The sequence below is a fragment of the Falco rusticolus genome, chromosome 6 (assembly GCF_015220075.1).
Source record: "Falco rusticolus isolate bFalRus1 chromosome 6, bFalRus1.pri, whole genome shotgun sequence".
Classification (NCBI taxonomy): domain Eukaryota; kingdom Metazoa; phylum Chordata; class Aves; order Falconiformes; family Falconidae; genus Falco; species Falco rusticolus.
In genome coordinates, this window is record NC_051192.1 from 83,370,739 (window position 1) to 83,388,102 (window position 17,364).

General features: G+C 40.4%; 1 protein-coding gene and 1 long non-coding RNA gene across 4 annotated transcripts in view; one reads left to right on the forward strand and one right to left on the reverse strand.

Moving 5' to 3' along the window:
* The window catches only part of IBTK (inhibitor of Bruton tyrosine kinase), a 57,780-nt gene extending 49,614 nt beyond the window's left edge, over window positions 1-8,166 (reverse strand). For all 3 annotated transcript variants that reach the window (XM_037391474.1, XM_037391475.1, XM_037391472.1), the window contains exon 1: window positions 7,975-8,166. The gene's annotated coding sequence lies outside the window, so the exon portion shown is untranslated. The remainder of the gene's footprint in view (window positions 1-7,974) is intronic.
* Window positions 8,167-9,381: 1,215 nt separating this feature from the next.
* Window positions 9,382-15,746, forward strand: LOC119149521. The gene is made up of 2 exons (XR_005104733.1): window positions 9,382-9,575; window positions 14,495-15,746. It is a non-coding gene; the product is annotated as an uncharacterized LOC119149521 (long non-coding RNA).
* Window positions 15,747-17,364: the final 1,618 nt, after the last annotated feature.

A 17,364-nucleotide genomic window follows, 5' to 3' on the forward strand; every position in this document is an offset into this window, starting at 1 on the left:
AGGGTTAACTTGCATGTCCCATGCCATTTGAGCTTATACTCAGGCATTCAGTCAGTTCAAAAAAACATTAGTCCCTTTGCCACCCCAGCCTCCAAAGGCACCTCCTCCCTTTCTCTGATATAAATCTTTGAGGCTACATTGTGAACTGGATCCAAAAAAGTAATCTGAAGGAAAAGAAAGTTTGTTTTCCCAGACTTAGGGTCCTTAGGACCCTGAGAGTTTACCATCTGATTATATCACTACTTTGTGATCACAAACCAAGAACTGAACTAAAAGGAGGGGGACACCAAAACAGAAACACCCACCAACAAATCCCCATAGCTGTTGAGTACATCTAGGCTATCAGCAGCTTTGCCAGTCACACAGAAGGACGGAGGGACCACCACAGTTTCCTTTAGCCACTGCAAAAAAGCATTATGCCCCTCTTTCTTCCCCCTGGCCTGAATGTCTACCCATCTGCCTACTGAGTCTCTTCAGCAGAACCAACAGGAAGGCTCCTCTCCACCGCTCCCTGAGCCGCTGACAAAGGTGAGAGGAAAGATGGCAACAGAGTAAAGACAAGCAACTTGTACAAGAGACATGTATTCAGGATTTTGGTGCTCATGTAGGGCTAAGAGCCAAAGCTCTTGAAACAGGCAAGAAGACATGAAGGTCTAAGGTGGAAGGGGTTAGGGAGGAAGAAGAAGGAAAAGGAGGCAAAGATACAAATTCTTCATAAAAATATATTGGCTGGGGCATACAGCATTTCTGCTTATCTGTGCCTACTTCAGCATATCCATCTTTCTCTGGCATCCACTTTCTCAAAAGTAAAAAAGGCCTGACAGAAGCACTCATCTAACCTATTAAAAACGTGAAGCTATACTTAAAAGGATTACAGTACATGAAGTACAGACAGCAGTCTAAAAATCATACATAAACCCATCTAAAACAGAAAAAGTGAACTATATACATCACTGATACACTGCCTAATTTAATGTGAACTGCTATTCAGTCCCCAAAACACACGCTTCAATCTTTCAAGTGTAAATTGCAAACTGAGTGAAGTAGTATTCAATCATGTTATACTCTTTGAAGTTTTTGCTTGCTATGCAAACTGTAGTTTAAAGTTGTTCTACCCATGAGTAAAATATGCCAAAAGAAGCTGGGCAATGTCATCATGAAAACTGAAATGTTAAGAAATCCTTGGGAGAGAAAAAAAGAGCAAACAAAAAAACCAACAAAACAAAAAAAAACTCACCCTGCTATCTTTCCAGCTCAGCAGTCATTATAGATGTGCACACCCCACTCCTTGGCCCACACCCCCTTCAAAAACACCTGTTAGTTAGCTTCCACTGGTTTTCAGGCACTGAATGTATAACCATATTTTGTTAATGTCTCTTATCTGCAAAGACTTGTCAGGAAAATACAATTTTGTTTGGAAAAGAAAACAGAAATACCAGTCCTCCTATTTCAAGAATTATCCTCAAGATTGCCACCAAGCTGAAAGCAATCAGTTTACAACAAGCATTAGTAATGCAATCGAAACTTCCAAGGAAAAAAAAAATAACCCAAGAGTATTCATTTAAACATGTTATGACAAAGTCCTCAACAATTATTTTCCCACCTCATTCAGAAAAGTTTAAATACTTGGAATGGGAATCTAGAGATCAGAATTTGTTTAGTATGTACCTTCAAAACAATTTCAAATAGATGGTAATTGAAGGAGGGGTGGGGAAGTAGTTTTTATTCAGTGCAATTTAGCCCCTCATCCCTGACCAGGAGTAACATTCATAACTATTTCAGAGACCAAAATTGACCACAACTGTTTAGCTTAACATTTGTCACAGCAAGCTTCAGTTCACTTCACAGGGCATTTTACAACCAACATACAAACTTCTGCAGTAACTCAAGAAATTTTACATATACCTGTGTGGACTCTTCTCCCTTCACCTTCTCTAAAGCCTCACACTATAAAGAAAAGCGAATCGCTGCTGCAAGCTTGAAAAACATTCTAGTTTCATAGAACACAGCCTGACTTGCTGCTCCACAGAATCAAAGTGTGTCAGGTGACTGCTATCAGCAGACTCACACTGCCTGTGCATCAAACACCTTTCTAAATAGTAACAATTAAAAAAAAGTAAAATTCAGAGACTACAGGAAAAACATCAGAAGTGCTATTATTCTCAAACCAATTTGTCACATTTCATCAATATATCACTAGGCAATAAAATTATGATGTTGAAGAAGTGTAAATTTTACATATGCCTTGTAAAGCACATCTTAAATATAATTCACTGTTAAGACATCACTATTAGTGCTACAAATAAAGAAAAGTAAAATTAAAAAGAACATAAAGAAAAATTACTCAGGGGACTCAAAAAATTAACTACTCTGTTAGGTAACCTGATATGAAATGGAACCACCACCCAAGGAAGGAGTCCTGCCATGCCCCATGCCACTCCTTCCCTTGGGCAGGTACACACCTATTTAAGACAATGAATTGTATGAGAAAATGATTCAGATGAAAGTTAAATCCTGGTTCCAAAGATAGTTGTGTCATTACAGGAACAGAGAGGCCAAAGAAAAACAACTTTAAAGCACCTGAGCTCTAGCTTCACCAAACACGAAAATACTGTGAACAAACCACTCATTAAAAAGTATCTGCTACCAGATAGAAACACAACCCTGTTTACCTCACAATAGCTCCACTATGGTGACATTTACTGAAGCTATGTGAAAACTGACTCTGCTGAATTATTTCTTTAGAAGTCATTCTAACCCAGCCCTCCTTTACTATAAACATTACAACACTAGATACTGTATTAGTACATTGATACATGCACCCTGAGTTTCGAGGCTGTAGATCAAATTTTCACCCCTCCACAGTAAAGACTGTCACACCAATGACACAAACTATCATGTTATTGCAACATCTGAGAAGGGTTAATAATCAGATATGACTATTTTTAAATACAAAGGAGGTTCATAAGTGAAACCTTAAAACTTTAAAATTGTGAACTGACACTCAAGTCTGTGTGAAAACCTTAGTGCTGTCCAAATGCTTACTTCTAGTATATGGGGTCCCAGCTGAATGAACAGCACCTGAAGTAAGCACAGAATAGGAACAGCACCAGCATTTACTAAACTTTGGATGAAAATGTCTAAAATACAGTGCCCTTTCGATTATGTGTCTGCTTTTATTTGCAGATATTTCTGTAGGCTTCTCTGCGCTAATCATATTCATGTTATAATACTAGTGTCCTCCTAATGATCTAATTATTAAAAGACATAAATAGCTAAAAGAGATTATATCTTTTAAACATTTTTATTATACGACAGGTATCATGTGAAATCCAAATTATTTTTAAAAACTGGTTCCTAATTAGCATTTTCATTATAGAAAACAAATCACAAAAAAAAAAAATATGGAGGAATTGGAGCATTATTAAGATTATCCCGAAGATGTTTTACTTCAGCAGCAAGCAGGTTGCTGCATTTTTCCTTAGAGGTATGAGCTACTTATTAAACATGTTCACACCCAGGAAAATCTGAAAGATTACAACCAAATTGGAAGCAATTCCTAAGTAGCAAGAAAGTGTTTGTGGTATCTCACCACCTGGAAGTGAGTGGGTAGAGCCCTCCCACTCAGCTCTTCCCCTTAGAGAAGGCAAAGCACCACTGCACTGCAGCTGTCAGACACCCTCCAAGGAGTGCATCAGACGCGTCACCTGACCTTACAGAGCCAGAACTCCTACAGCCAGAACAGCAGCTCTCTAACTACTGTGGTTGTCTGAAATACCTGTTTCTTTCAAGAAGTCACTACAAATAGGCAATGATTTGGCACTTTTTTGCCAAAATGTCTAAAAATCAAAACTATCACACCTCTCTTTAGTATCAAATTAACTAAGATTCTATGTATCTGTACGACCAAGCTAACAAATAACCAAATAACTAAGGATGATGATTGTAGATTTCATTTCCTGCAAACAGCAGAGGGAAGACATGAAATCCTGAGATTCTGTTCAATCATTGCGAAAAATTAAAATAAAAAGAGTTGGCAGAAGTTTCACACTGTGAAGTTCCAGAAATCTCTCTGCGTATCAAAGCTGCTTACAAGGCACTTCTGGTGAGTTAGTGTTCTTCAAGTCCAAGGGTTCTGCTTACCTATTTTTGTTATCCGAGAGGCTTCCCAGAATAGATAAAAAATATGTCATCGGTTGTGTTCTGGTAATACAAATCTCACAAAAATTAACCCAGAAGAAATAAATGATGATACCAAAGCAGCTTTAGCCCCCCCTACTACATAATTGTTTCTTAGTCACTATCTTTCAGAAAATAAACGCTGTGAAAGCAGAGCGTATTCAGCACAAATTTTTGTGATGTCTAGAACAGAGACATTTAGCACAGAGGCATTGCAAGCTACTGGATGAAGGAAAATATAGGCTGGTTGTTTCTACATCTGTAGGATCATGTTCTCCACCAACATATTCCCAATTTTCTTTTTTTCTAGCACATATTTCCATACAGGTTTTGCATTCTTGATGCAAAGGTACAAGGGTGCTATCAAAAAAGAAACAGCAACCAACCCTTATCACATGGCTGGCAGTTTCAATGTCTATCTATGGTATCCAATCTGGGAGGCACACATTTGACACCAGAACTCGTATCTGTGGTCTTTCAGATTCTTCCTGATGAAAGCCTATACTCAGTATTAGATCTAGCAAAATCTGCCTAACCTGGATGGGGATACCAGCAACCATGGCAGTGGCTAATAGCTGCTGGTGTGGGTTTTTTGGTCTTAATAAAGACAACAGTCTCACATGCAAGTGAAAGAGAAAACAGAAGAGATTCAGCTAGTTAGAATGCAGTGCCATCTGAAGACAGATTGCTGGTTTTGCATCTTCCATACACACTTCATTAAATGTCAAACTAGCGACTTGAACTTGAAATCCAGCTTTAGGCTGCTCTACTAAGAATATATTTCTCAAGACCTTATTTGATCTTCAAATTGGCATAACCTCATTCCAGTCACTGTTTTTTCTGTTGGCTTTTTTTTTAATTATTATTATTAAGAAAAATAAGATACTTTTCTAAATATCAGTTGCATCTACAATGCACTTGCTGAAAAACTACCTAGTATTTGGCTGCCCTAAAATGGAACTAAATAATGGTTTCTATTTTCCGTATAACAGAAGCCTAGAGTTTTACTTGTCAATCTTAATATTCCTCCTTAAAAAAAAAAGTAAACAATATGGCTTTTCAGAAGGTGCAAAATTCATGTGCTCTGAAATTAAGTTGATAAATGAAAAGAAATATAACTGGCACTATCACACGCTTCGGGAAGGTTAAGTCCATCCTTGTAAGGGTATTGCAAGTTGTTACAGATTTCCAGGGTGGAGTGGAAGGGGGGTTGCTTTTTAAACAAGCATTCTGACATTTAATAATATTCTCCAAGTTAGTCCATTCACACTTGATTCATAACACCACAAAAGACCTGTAACCATAACAGCGTGGAAATCCTGAAAATACTTGTAACTAAAACAAACTTCGCCATGCAGACTACTTGATAAGTAAGCTAATATAAAAAAAAAAAAAAAATCACAATCTAAAGCTTACAGACTTAAGGCCAAGGGAATTTGCGACCACAGTACTGACTTTCCAGGATTTTCGGCCAACTGTAGTCTTACCTAATGGCAACTTTCACTAATACACATTAAAGTAGTGGTTTAGAATCTGACAAAAGTGTCTATAGCACTAGCATTAAGCAACATACCCTCAAGGAAACACAGATGAATTTCCAGATAAATAACAGCAAACACACCTTTCAGCTATAAGCAGCACATTATCCAAGGTTTCAAAGAACAGCTACACTACTAATTTCTACTCAGATTACACATCCACAGAGGATTTAACCTGGTCAGAAACTCCCTGCTCATTTGTTGAAGTCTGGGCATAAATCTAAGCTTTTCAACCCCTTGAATCTGAATACACAATATATTTTAGGAGTGGGGAAAGTGACAGAATATACAAGGAAAAAAGGTTAAATCTAAGTTATGCAGCGCCTTAAGAGTAGTTTGGCAGTCAGAAATTCTCACATACAGTCTTTTTAAAAAAGCACCTTCTTCTCAACTACATTACAAGGGCATTGCAATACAAGGCACAGAAAGCAAGGGTTCTGCTCTTCTCAATACACAAAACATCAAGTAGGCTGCTGCCTCTAGCTCAAACATCAAGTTTTAAGAGAAGTAGATAAATAGAAGAAACTTTGGAAAGAACAACTAGGATTCAGGAAGTTTATAAGACAACCCATGAGTACAGGCTGAGCACATTCAATCTATTTTCTTTTTCAGCTGCAGTTTCTACAGACCACCCAGAGCCTTTGAATGACAGCTTTTACATAAAGAAGACAAATCAATACTGTAGTCCATTTTAGCCCTGACAGTGAGATAAGTAGTTATTTGTTCAGATTTCTTAAGGGATTAAGATTATATGTCAGGAAGGACTTTCAAATGATAAACTGAATGCTAATGAGGCTCTCAAAATGGGCCAGGCGAAGTTTTAAATAAGTGACCTGCCTAAAATTAAAGCTATGGAGGAAAACCAACTTGCTTCAAAAAACACCATGTTCCGCCATACCTGCTACATCCCCTGGGCCACTGGAGATCCAAGCTACTTCATTTACTGAAGTAAACAAAGAGGTCAGAGCCTCTGTGCCACCACTTGGCAGGTACACCCTGGTACAGGTGACCATTAGAGATTCTCTCCAGACTTTCCACAACTTCCGCCTTCACAGCAACAACAGCGTAATCCTTATCAGGATGAGACATTCAGTGATCCAATAACATTTGCTCCTAACAGGACTAACAAGTACTTGCAATTAAAGGCAGACACGTCTGTCAAAAAACCACCAAAGTACCATTGATAGCTAAATCTAGCACATGTCAGAGCACATCTGTTAGTCAGGAATCACAGTACATAAACAGTAAACTCTGAAATACTGTGCTTGGCTTATCTTGAAACAGTCAAAACTACTTATATTTAATAACTCAACACTGTCCAAAAAGTTAAAGCATGAAGTGTTATAGACAAATACAGTGTGTGCAGTTATAGGCATTTCCACAAAACACTGGAACCTTCTCTAGATTTTTTCTTGAAATAGATAACCTGAAGGTAAGTCAAGAGCAATGAACCACGAATGTGTGCTTGTGTTTCACACTTAAAACTATATCCAATAAATAACATCAAGTCTTAGGAAAAGCTGACTTTTCAGAATGAACTCAGAACATTTGGTACAGTATTATTAAAGAGTACCCACATCAGGTGTTGGGCAATTATTATTTTTTTGGTAAACCACAAAATGTTGTCAGTTTCCACAAAGAGACAACTACAATGACCATGACAGCAAAAAGCCAGATTTCAGACATCAGGTAGTTGGCCCCTAAAAAGACCACACGAAAAATCCTTTTAACTAAACTATGAGATTTCAGCTCTCTAGTGCCTACGTTGCTGCTTAAAGCCAGCAAGACTGTGAGCTGCTCCCAAAACCTGCAGACAAGTATCATCAAGAAGGCCAGGGACACAACAAGCTTCCCGGGAATCTCCAGCTAAGGAAACCTGGCAGAGGCTGCTGCCAGTGTCAAGAGTGGGAAGATCTTAAGTGTTTCAAAGAGCCAGCCACAGGCTAGGGGCAGAGGTGGCCGCTTTGACTCCCACTACACCAAGTCCACGTAGCCGGGAAGCGACAAGCGACAGAAGAGACTTATCAAAACAGGCGGCGCAGACACTTTTCTTCCGCCTCGAAGCCGGTCCCCTCCCATCCTACGTGGCCGGCTGTCCTTTACCGTCCCTGGCTCTCCTGCCTGGGGCTCTCCTCATTCCTACGGCCCCCCTCCACCGCCGTCCCGTCCCGTCCGGCAGGGCCAGCCATGACGCTGCCCCTCCCCCAGGCCCGGCTCCCCCTTCGGACACATCAGCAGGTCGCGGCCCGCCCCTCACCAGTCGCTAGATGAATGGGCTCGGGCGGACAGGGCGGGACGCGCTCTGGGCAGCGCGGGGGCTCATCCTCAGTGACACCGGGCAAGGGCCAGACTGCTGCGGCTACCGCGACACCTCCAGCGGCAACGCGGACAGCCCGTGTCACCACCTCACAGCGGGGCGCAGAGACAGCAGGCACCGCACCCCGGAAGAAGCAAGCAGCTGATTGGTCGCGGTGCCGCCGCACCTCGCGTGCCGATTGGCTGCCACAGCGGCCTGGGCTCCGCCCCCACGGCGGAGCCCGGATCGACTGACAGGCCGGGTCAGGTAGCGAAAGGGGCTCGAGAGGGCGGGACGGGCCTGGGGGCGGAGCCTGCGGGGGCGGGCCGGCCCGCGGGGTGCCAGGGTTAAACCAAAATGGCCGCCGCAGGTGCGAGGTGGTGGCGGCGCGCGTAGAGGAGGGAGTGAGGAAGGGAGCTGGAAATAACGGGGGGAGTGCAGGTGAAGGTCGGAAAGCTGTGGTGCGTCAGTGCCTTTTTGTGTCAGTCTTCACGCGAGAAGCAGCGTAGCCGGCTGTAAGGAAAGTGGGCGGGTTTCTGGCAAGGGAACACCTCTCCTGGACTCGAAAGCAGATACTTAAATAGCCTGCAGGTCTCTGGAAAACAGTGAAGCGAGAGAAAATATCGAGGAGGCTGTGTCGAGGCAGATTGTCTTAAGCCAGTGTAATTTCTCTGACAGAGCAAGTGGCCTAATTTATGACATACATCTTGATTTTTGTGAGGCTTTTGGCAACAGCTCAGTAGTCTCATAAGCAAACTTGGTATGTACATAAGGATTTGAAGAACTGCTCTTGTAGTTACCTACAGTTCACTTCATTTGTGTTTCAAGTAAACTCTTATAAGGGCTCAACTCGGGCTATGTTTTTAATTTATACCTTGAATGATGTGACGGGTGGTACAGATTAGAGATTAATCTCAAACAGGATTAGGGTGTAGCATTTTAGGGTGGGAAGCTAGGAACCAAGACAAACAGTACCTAACATAAAATACAGAGTAAAAAAATCAAACATAACTTTTCTCCAAAATACAGAAAATACATTAATGATATGTTAATATTAATGCTGATGGCCAGAGTTTCTATGTGTTTCTTTAAAGCCACAGTTTCATCCCATGTAGTGCAAGCATTAAAAGACATTTAAAAAAACTAGCTATTTTTTAAGCCACACAACATTTGCTGTTGAAACACATTACATGTGTTCTTCAGCAGCAGTTCTATTTGGGGAAGATTGAGTAGAAGTTGTATGTAGGTGAATCTCAAGTATTTTCTCCATTTCCAAATGCTTGGTTTGCCAGCAGTCATTCACCATTGTAACTAACCCTGCATGCTATGTGAAGTTTATTTATGCATTCTTTTCCTAGTGATAGCTTCTTTCTGCTTCAGTCATAAGCATCTCAGAGGTGGCCTTGTTCCAAGTATGCTGCCAGCTGGACTAAGAACAGTAATGATCATCTGGGGAGATAAGGAGGTCCAAATACAACCGAAGTCAGTCATGAACAATGCTTTGTTGTGCAATATGAAATACGAATTCAAGTGAATAGCTGGGACTGGCATCCTTTGAAGAGGTAAACAGCACACTGGAAGGATCAGGAGGCTTAAAGTAGAAAAAGGCCCAAGGCAACGTGAATAGATTCTGTGTGAGGAAAAATAATTTCTAAGAAGCTGGACTGCCCCTCAGGTCTTTCAGACAAAATACTACTGTCAAGAATAGAAAACTATAGCAGAGGACACAGAAATGTTAGAAGATAATACTGAGTCAAGAATAGGACTTGATGGAGTTCAAGTCAGCCAAAACCTTGACAGAATAACCAAAAGCTTTTAGCAATGGGTTTCTATGCAAAAGTTTGACCTCCTTTGCAGGACTCAATATTTTAATGGAAAAAATGAGATATTAACTACTTTACCTTTTGTTTATTGTTCAGGCTTTTCTGATTGTCCCCAGCTCATAGGTTAGTAATAGAAATTCCTGCTACTTTGTGCTGCCTCTGCAAAAGCAGCGAACTAATGAATACCATTCACAGAATCAGGATTATATAGTTTGATTTGCAGAGATATGTTGGTGTGATAAGGTAATGTAAAACAAAACCACCTCAAGCAGGTTAACTTGAGCCTCTGTTTAAATTACTGTTTTTTTCTTGGGTTTTTTTTTTTACCAGTGGAAAATGGCAATGTTATTGCAGAAAATTATACCATTTTAAGCCTTTCAGAAGGCATTACAGGCAGTGGAGATGAAAAGCCAGTAACAAGTCAGGGAAGAGTTTTTTAATGAGATAATCCAACAGTCGGATTTGTGAGTTCTTGAAGCAAGTAGTATGTGCCTGACAGTTAGGAACTGTTCTTTTTTTTTTCTCAGTTGGTGATGAAAACATCTGAATTATCACAAATAAACATGTAATTGTCTTGTAGGAAAAGAATGTGTCTGACCGCCATTGTTAATTTTTACAGCAGCTCTAGACTTCAAGTCAAAAATTCCTCAAAAAAATGAAAAGAACGGCACTTAAAAAGGAAAACCCATATACTTAGCCACCTTCACAATTTGAGGAGGAACATCAATTTTTGAGAGGCTTAATTAGCCTACAGACTATATTTTTTCTCTTCATATGCATCTCAGTTCATTGACTGTTGAAGGGTTATAGATTGACTGTGCTCCAAATGTGTATACTCATTTAAGGTTAGGGGAGATAAATCTGGGCTGTGAGGAGGACATTACCCCATCAGGCAGCTTAGGCAGCTTTCTGGCGACCTATGGATCCTAGCCATCCATCCAGAGTAGTCTGCAGAAATACTGAGTTAAAGTTCCATGCCATATCTGTTGCACCATACTTAGGCTAATGGAGGAATTAGAGGAGAATATGTAAGTGACAGGAAGGAAAAAATGTACTTAGCACTTTATGCTATCACTGTAATGATCTCATAACAGATTTCTGAAATTGATTCTGGATGTTGAAAATAGATGGTAATTACCTTTATCAGGCAGTAATGAAAAAGTTCAGTCTATGTATCAAAAGTGAAAATAATAATTTTTTTTCTTTCCAGCTATACTAAATGTCAAGTGACAGATTTCCCCCTTCACATTTCTATTTCTATGCTTTAGCTGGCCTAATTATTACCAGTGTCCTCTGGAGCCTTGAGTAGTAATTCTTATTGGCAGCAGTAATACTCTCTGCTGAAGAAACAATTAATCAGCTCCAGGCTTACCTTCTGCTGATACTAAATAAGTTCCTCATGATCCCTCTCTTTCATGAACTTGAAAAAAAGATTATAAAATACTGGGAAAATTGTATCACAGAACTAATAGAGGAAGATTCAGTGTAACACCTCTTAGCAGGGAGAGCTTGCAAAAAACCCAGACTACTATTTATTTATCAGATAGCTACACACTCAAAAGAAGCATTTTTATACCAGTAGAGTATCTCCAAATTTATTAAAAATATGTGCATCTTGCTTTAAGAAAGCCTATCCTCTTACTCAAAGAGACAGAGTGACTAAATTCCATATACCAAGACCATTTGAGGCAAGTGTGGAGAAGTCCAAGTATCAGACAACATGGAAAGGAGGATGGTGAAGTATGGGGATGCCCTGAAGTCTGCTCAATCAACTTCAGAGTTCCCCTGTGAAGATGAAGTACAAAATGAAGATGCTGTGAGCTCCCAGGAGCTTTGATTCAAGAAACCATGGCTTCAGCAAAGCAGGTTCTTCATCTCACAAGATTGGGAACACTTCCATGTAGCCATGTCATGTCAAATACTGACATCCATTCTTTAACTCATAATATTTCCAACTTGTCTAATTAGACCTTGGGAGCATTTCAGATGCCCAAAGTATAGTTTATGTTATTATAGTAGTCCAGATACACAAAAAGGATAGTTTGTCATCAGTGATATGTGTATGATGAGAACGCATTGTCCCACATTTGTACAGAATTGCCATATTTTAAAAAAAGTTTTGCAAAAAAACTATGGTAAAGGGCACAATGTACATTAAAAAAAAATTGTAACTGCATACCCTACATAGTAAAAGACAGTCATCTGTGGAAACTAGTAAAGGGACAGTTACTTTCAGTGACTGGAATATGATCTTCAATACAATCAGAAACTGCAGTACATGTGAAGTGGATGTTGTCTGTTTGCTGAAGAGTATGATTGTAAACAAAGTGTTTTCTTATTCTGTGGGAAGTTTATTGTATTAGTGCAGCAAGAAAATTCAATTTGTGGTCTGTCTTTCCTGCACACCTTTGACCCTGATCTTCCTGAACAGAAGGAGCAAGGCTGCAGACTACCACAGAGCATCAGCCTCTTATGGAGGGGAGAGGATGGATGGAAAGACATGAGAGTCAAGGATATTCTCTTGGACTTCCTAAGGACTCGGACTCCATAGCCATGGCAAATAACACTGTTGCTCCTGTGGCAGTCCAACAGACTGGAGAGGAAAGATCATAGTGGTTAGGAGATGTGGAGGACGACCTGTTTATAGCTTCTGAACTTCTGGGAACAGAGAGAAACTGCCTTTCTTGCCTCCTTCTGATGATAAAAAAGAGGTTGTTACTTTTAAAACTTTTTGTAAAGACTAGGTAAACATTCTGTTTACAGTGCAGCTGATTTTTTTCTGGCCATTTCATGCCCGGATGCTGCTGTTTGGGCTATGTCGGTGCTATCCCTGAACAAGGCATCTGACACCCCCTCTGGCACCGAGTGCCACATATACTGGCTTCAGGGTTGCTGCTGCCAGTACAGTCTTGCTGCGCTCAAGTCTGCATGGCAGAGGGTGACCGCATGCTGCTGCGTGCCATGCAAAGTGCTGTGGTTCAGGATGCACTTCACAGCGCTGTGCTCAGTGTGATGCAGCCTGTCTCTCCTAATCTACCAGTGTGCTCTCTGCAGGAGTTCATGGCCTAGCTGAAGTGACACCTGGAGAGCTGGGTTGTCTTGCTCCAGCTGTGTGACCCAGGGATGCCAGGAGCAGCTGGAGTCACCGCTCCTGTCTGTCTCTGCAGTGACCCACCACTGTTGTGGGAGGTGTCAGTTCCCAAAATGGGATAGCCCTGCATTAAACAGTAGGTTGGTAAAGATAGCATGCATTCCCTTTGCATCACCTCCAGACAGGTCTCCTCTGGCCTTACCTTACTTCTTTCTAGGTCTTTTCTGGGTCTTAAAAATCTCTTGTGTTTGTTTAGTCTTCCAAACACTGATTTCAGAGTGTTTGGGAGATAAAAAAAAAATCAAGAGAATAAAATCTCCACAGCAAGTAGACACACCTTTGCATTTACCTTGCAGTGCCATCTACAGTCGAAAAACTCTTCTAACATTGGATGACGACACAGTATCCTTTGGTTAGCAGCTGGCAGGCTTAGCAGAACAATTCTGCAATAAAAACTATACCACTGCAGTTTTCTTCATCTGTGGAGCTTGTCAAGCGCAGGACTCAAGGCAGTTCTCTTGAGCTAGTCTCAGCTGTGCCAGTGACTCACTGAATATTGCATCAAGCAGTGGGGAGAACATTCTTCCTTCCTCACTCCCAGCATGGTTTGTCTCCATGCAGAATCAGAATAAGCTCCTCTGCTAGGTCTGCTGAAAACAGGAACTTAACTTACTTGCTTTAAATCGTCCCTTGTGTGAAGCTGTTTCTGACCATTGACTCCCCTGCAAAATAGGGGGGAAACAGGGCGATCTAAAGTGGGTTGAACCCTATGAATGAAAGGCTGTGTAAGAAATGGTAAATATTTCAGTACTTAACATTTGAGATTCAATTTTGGTTTAGTCTATGATGAAATTACAAATGAAGAAGCAATTGAAACTATAAAAGGCATGAGTAGAGTCTATTTTTCTACAACTGTTAAAATAAATATATGCCAAATTGTAGCGGGGGGGGGGAACCCTTACAAACTAAAAAGGTTCACTTTTTCTCTTAAATAATTCCCACCTACTCAATTATCACTTAGGTCCACTTTAAAAAGACCATGTATATGTGCATTGTATTCCAGACAGGATATATCAGGAAATTTGTAGAATATTTTTTAAAAAGAAAAGCTTTAGGGATTTTTGATTAATAGCTTTCAACGTTATTTCTAGCAAATTTAATACAGCTGTCTAGTTTCTGCTAAGGATTCTAATAACAAAAGCCAAGCAGCAGCATATTCCTATGAACTGCCATTCTAATGGGCATAAATATTATTTTTCTGTGACCTATCACCGTAGAACCATGGTCACAGCCTTTAAGGGTACTGAAGATTTACCAGTATTTTTCCGTTACAAAAAATTACATCTTCATCTGCTATTCAAAGTTTATTGAAAATAAAATTGGATGTAATGGTTGTTTAGCAGTCATGATGGAAATGATCCTTTGTATGATTTGTTTTGGTTTCACAAAGAGGATGCATAATATTTGATGGATTTCATACACTCTGCTGATTTATAAGTTTTGATAAAGTAATCCCAAGTTTGATGTCATTGTTTCTGATTAATTATGTAATTTGGTTTACTTCCAGGTATGAAGACTGAAGTGGAGTTCTGTCTCTCTACCACCACTGGTTGCTGCAGCGTGAACACCGGTTGTCAGACTGCGAGTACAAAGGCATGTTTTAATAGTACTGTAAGCCTGAAGATCATAAATGCCTGTGAGACAGCACGGATTGAGCAACAGTAGTACAAAAAGCACTCAGCTCTATTCTGCTTTCTTTCCCAACTAGACAGTAAATTCAGTGACCTGGTTCTAGGGCCTGAGACTAAGACCTCCAAAAAAGGAGGCCCAAGGAATACCACTGTATAATATCTCACTGCACTCATAATTGTATCTCATTTTCACAGTTGTTTGCCCTCAAGAATCAAGTCAGCTCCTATACTTACATTCATTCTAAACTCTTCAGTGCTGCTGAACAACCATGTGTGCTGTCTATAGGTATTCTCTGTCCTCTCCTGAACGAGATGATACATCTCATGCTGAGACATGATGAATCAAGAATGATGATCCACATCTTCGTGATAGGCTGGTTTTTTGCAATGTAGTGAATGCACCAGAGCATTGTAGCACAAACATAAGCAAAATGAAGCATATGGAAAAGAGAAAAAGCATAACAAAAGTTGTGATTTTTTTCCCCATCTTTTTTAAAACATCCTGGTGGTTGAATAGTTCCTATTAGCTCTGCTGAGACAATATCCTTCTCCACTCACTATACCAGTTCCCCACAAAGCACAAATTCAGTCCTTGTGCTCATGTAGTTTGACTTTGTCAGGCTGGCTTGAACAGCACCGCTTTCTTGGAAGATACCAATCTCTCTTTATGGTTTCATTACACGGGCAATATTTTTAGGTGTGCAAAGGGCAAATAGTGACTGAACTAAAAGTGTGGACAGCTTCCCCCGGAGCAACGTGGATGGCCTCGTCATCTCCTGTGCAAACTGCTGGAAGTACTCTCTCATCTATTCTGGATGGAAAAGGTTTTCAAGTCGCCTGCAGGGAGGCCTCCCAAAAAAGTACAATCAGTCTTTAATCAGTGTAAAAGAAGGTGTCTGGCTAGCTGTCCAACTCAGCTCGGGTAGCTGCTGCTTGCTGCTCTCTCAAGGGCCTCGTATGTATTTTGTCGCTAGATGACACTGTCGAGACACATTTGTTCTTCCAGCCTGCTTTCCAAAGGCGTTCAGGAAAACCAAATTAAAAACACTGGCAAGATATATTTGTTAATAGCATTTTGGAAAGCCTTATTCTAAAAACATAAGGAGAAAATACAATTGAAGAAGCTAACATTTCTAGTGAATATGGTGTAGTTTCCTGAAGTAGAACCGGGGAAAAATCTTTTCAGGCTATTGCAAGTAAATTAGTTCATTTTGTATTTAGCTGTTTTAAATAGTTATGGTAGCAATTAGAGATAGAGTGGATTTCTTTCACCTAATCACAAGCCTATTGAATTATTATGGAATCAAAATTAGGGAGAGAAGCTGGCGTGTGAGATTTCTATTTAATTTGGCCATGAAAAAATATTGGTTCTTCCCTAGTTTTACTAAAGTCCTCTTATCTGGAAGTATATTCTTTCCTCACTCCTTTATGAAACCTCTACTCCTCCTCACATTAAAGACAGCTAGTAACTAACAGCCAGGAGAAAAAGAAAGGAACCCATAAGCTGGACAATTCTTCCCCCTTTTTTCCCAATAGGGAAGAAAATAAGAAGTCTCCCATTACCCTGAAAGTATTGTGTGGAGTAGGAGGACTCTATCCAGCTATTTGATTGGGACTAGAGCAAATTTACAATCCTGTTTCTAGACCTTGATAGCTGAAATCATCCCTTAGCCCTGTGCAGTTCTCCTTCTGACGCAGAATGTGTCCACACACTCCCACATTTGTTTGGTCCCGTGGTTATCTGAGCAGCTATCCTTGTGCTAAATATTGCTCAGCTCCTGCCAAGGTACCTGCAGGCAGCAGGACCATTTCCAGGCTTGGGCAGGCTAGCAGAACAGGGAGACTGACCTGAAGTGCCAACTGAGAAACAGTGACACTCTGCTGCAATTCCAATGCCATTTTGAGCAAACATGAAACTGTTTTAATTTGACATCATTTGGAAGGGAAATGAAAGGACTTGTGCTCAGAATCTTGAAGTGGCAATTCAATGATTGTTGAGTACATTGAGAAATGAAGTAAAACCTGTGGTACTTGAAATTCAAAAAGATGTTAAAAATGCAGACAGATTCATTCATTCTTCATTTTTAAGTCTTTTTTTTTTTTTTTTTTTTTTTTTTTTTACTATGCATACATCTTCCCTAGCTGTTGCTGCTTGAGAGTTTGGTCAGCAGTAAATTGCTTCTAGAACATGTGGCTGCTACTTCTTGAAAAACAGTCTTATCAGCTTGGTGCTTTTAAAAATCTTTTTTAAACAGAATAAACTTGAGGGCAGATTACAGACAGGATTGGATTAAGTTTTTACCAAGCCAGTATTTGCTCAGGTCAGTGAAGATATTGTAGACCTACATCACTAAATCTACACTACATCCTGAAGTGATGTGGATTCTAAAAATACTCCTCTTTTTAACCCAGATCAGACCAGATCTTGTTTTCAGCAGAGCCTCACAAACCTGCTTGAACACAACTGAGCAAACTGAAGCACAGACATGGGAATGAATGTCTAGGGCAGAGGATAGGATGGAGAGGCAGGAATTCCATGGACCAGCTTTGCCAACAAAGAAGACATTGTGGACTACACCGTAGCTTGTTACACAGCTCACAGCACCCTTCCAACACCTTTCTTATCAGCAGTAACACTGGAATACTAGCATAATACTGCCCAGACCACAAATGGATGTTTTAGCAGAGGTATGTAACATTTTCCATATGGTAAGTGGTAAAATACTTCAAAATCACTATGACAGCC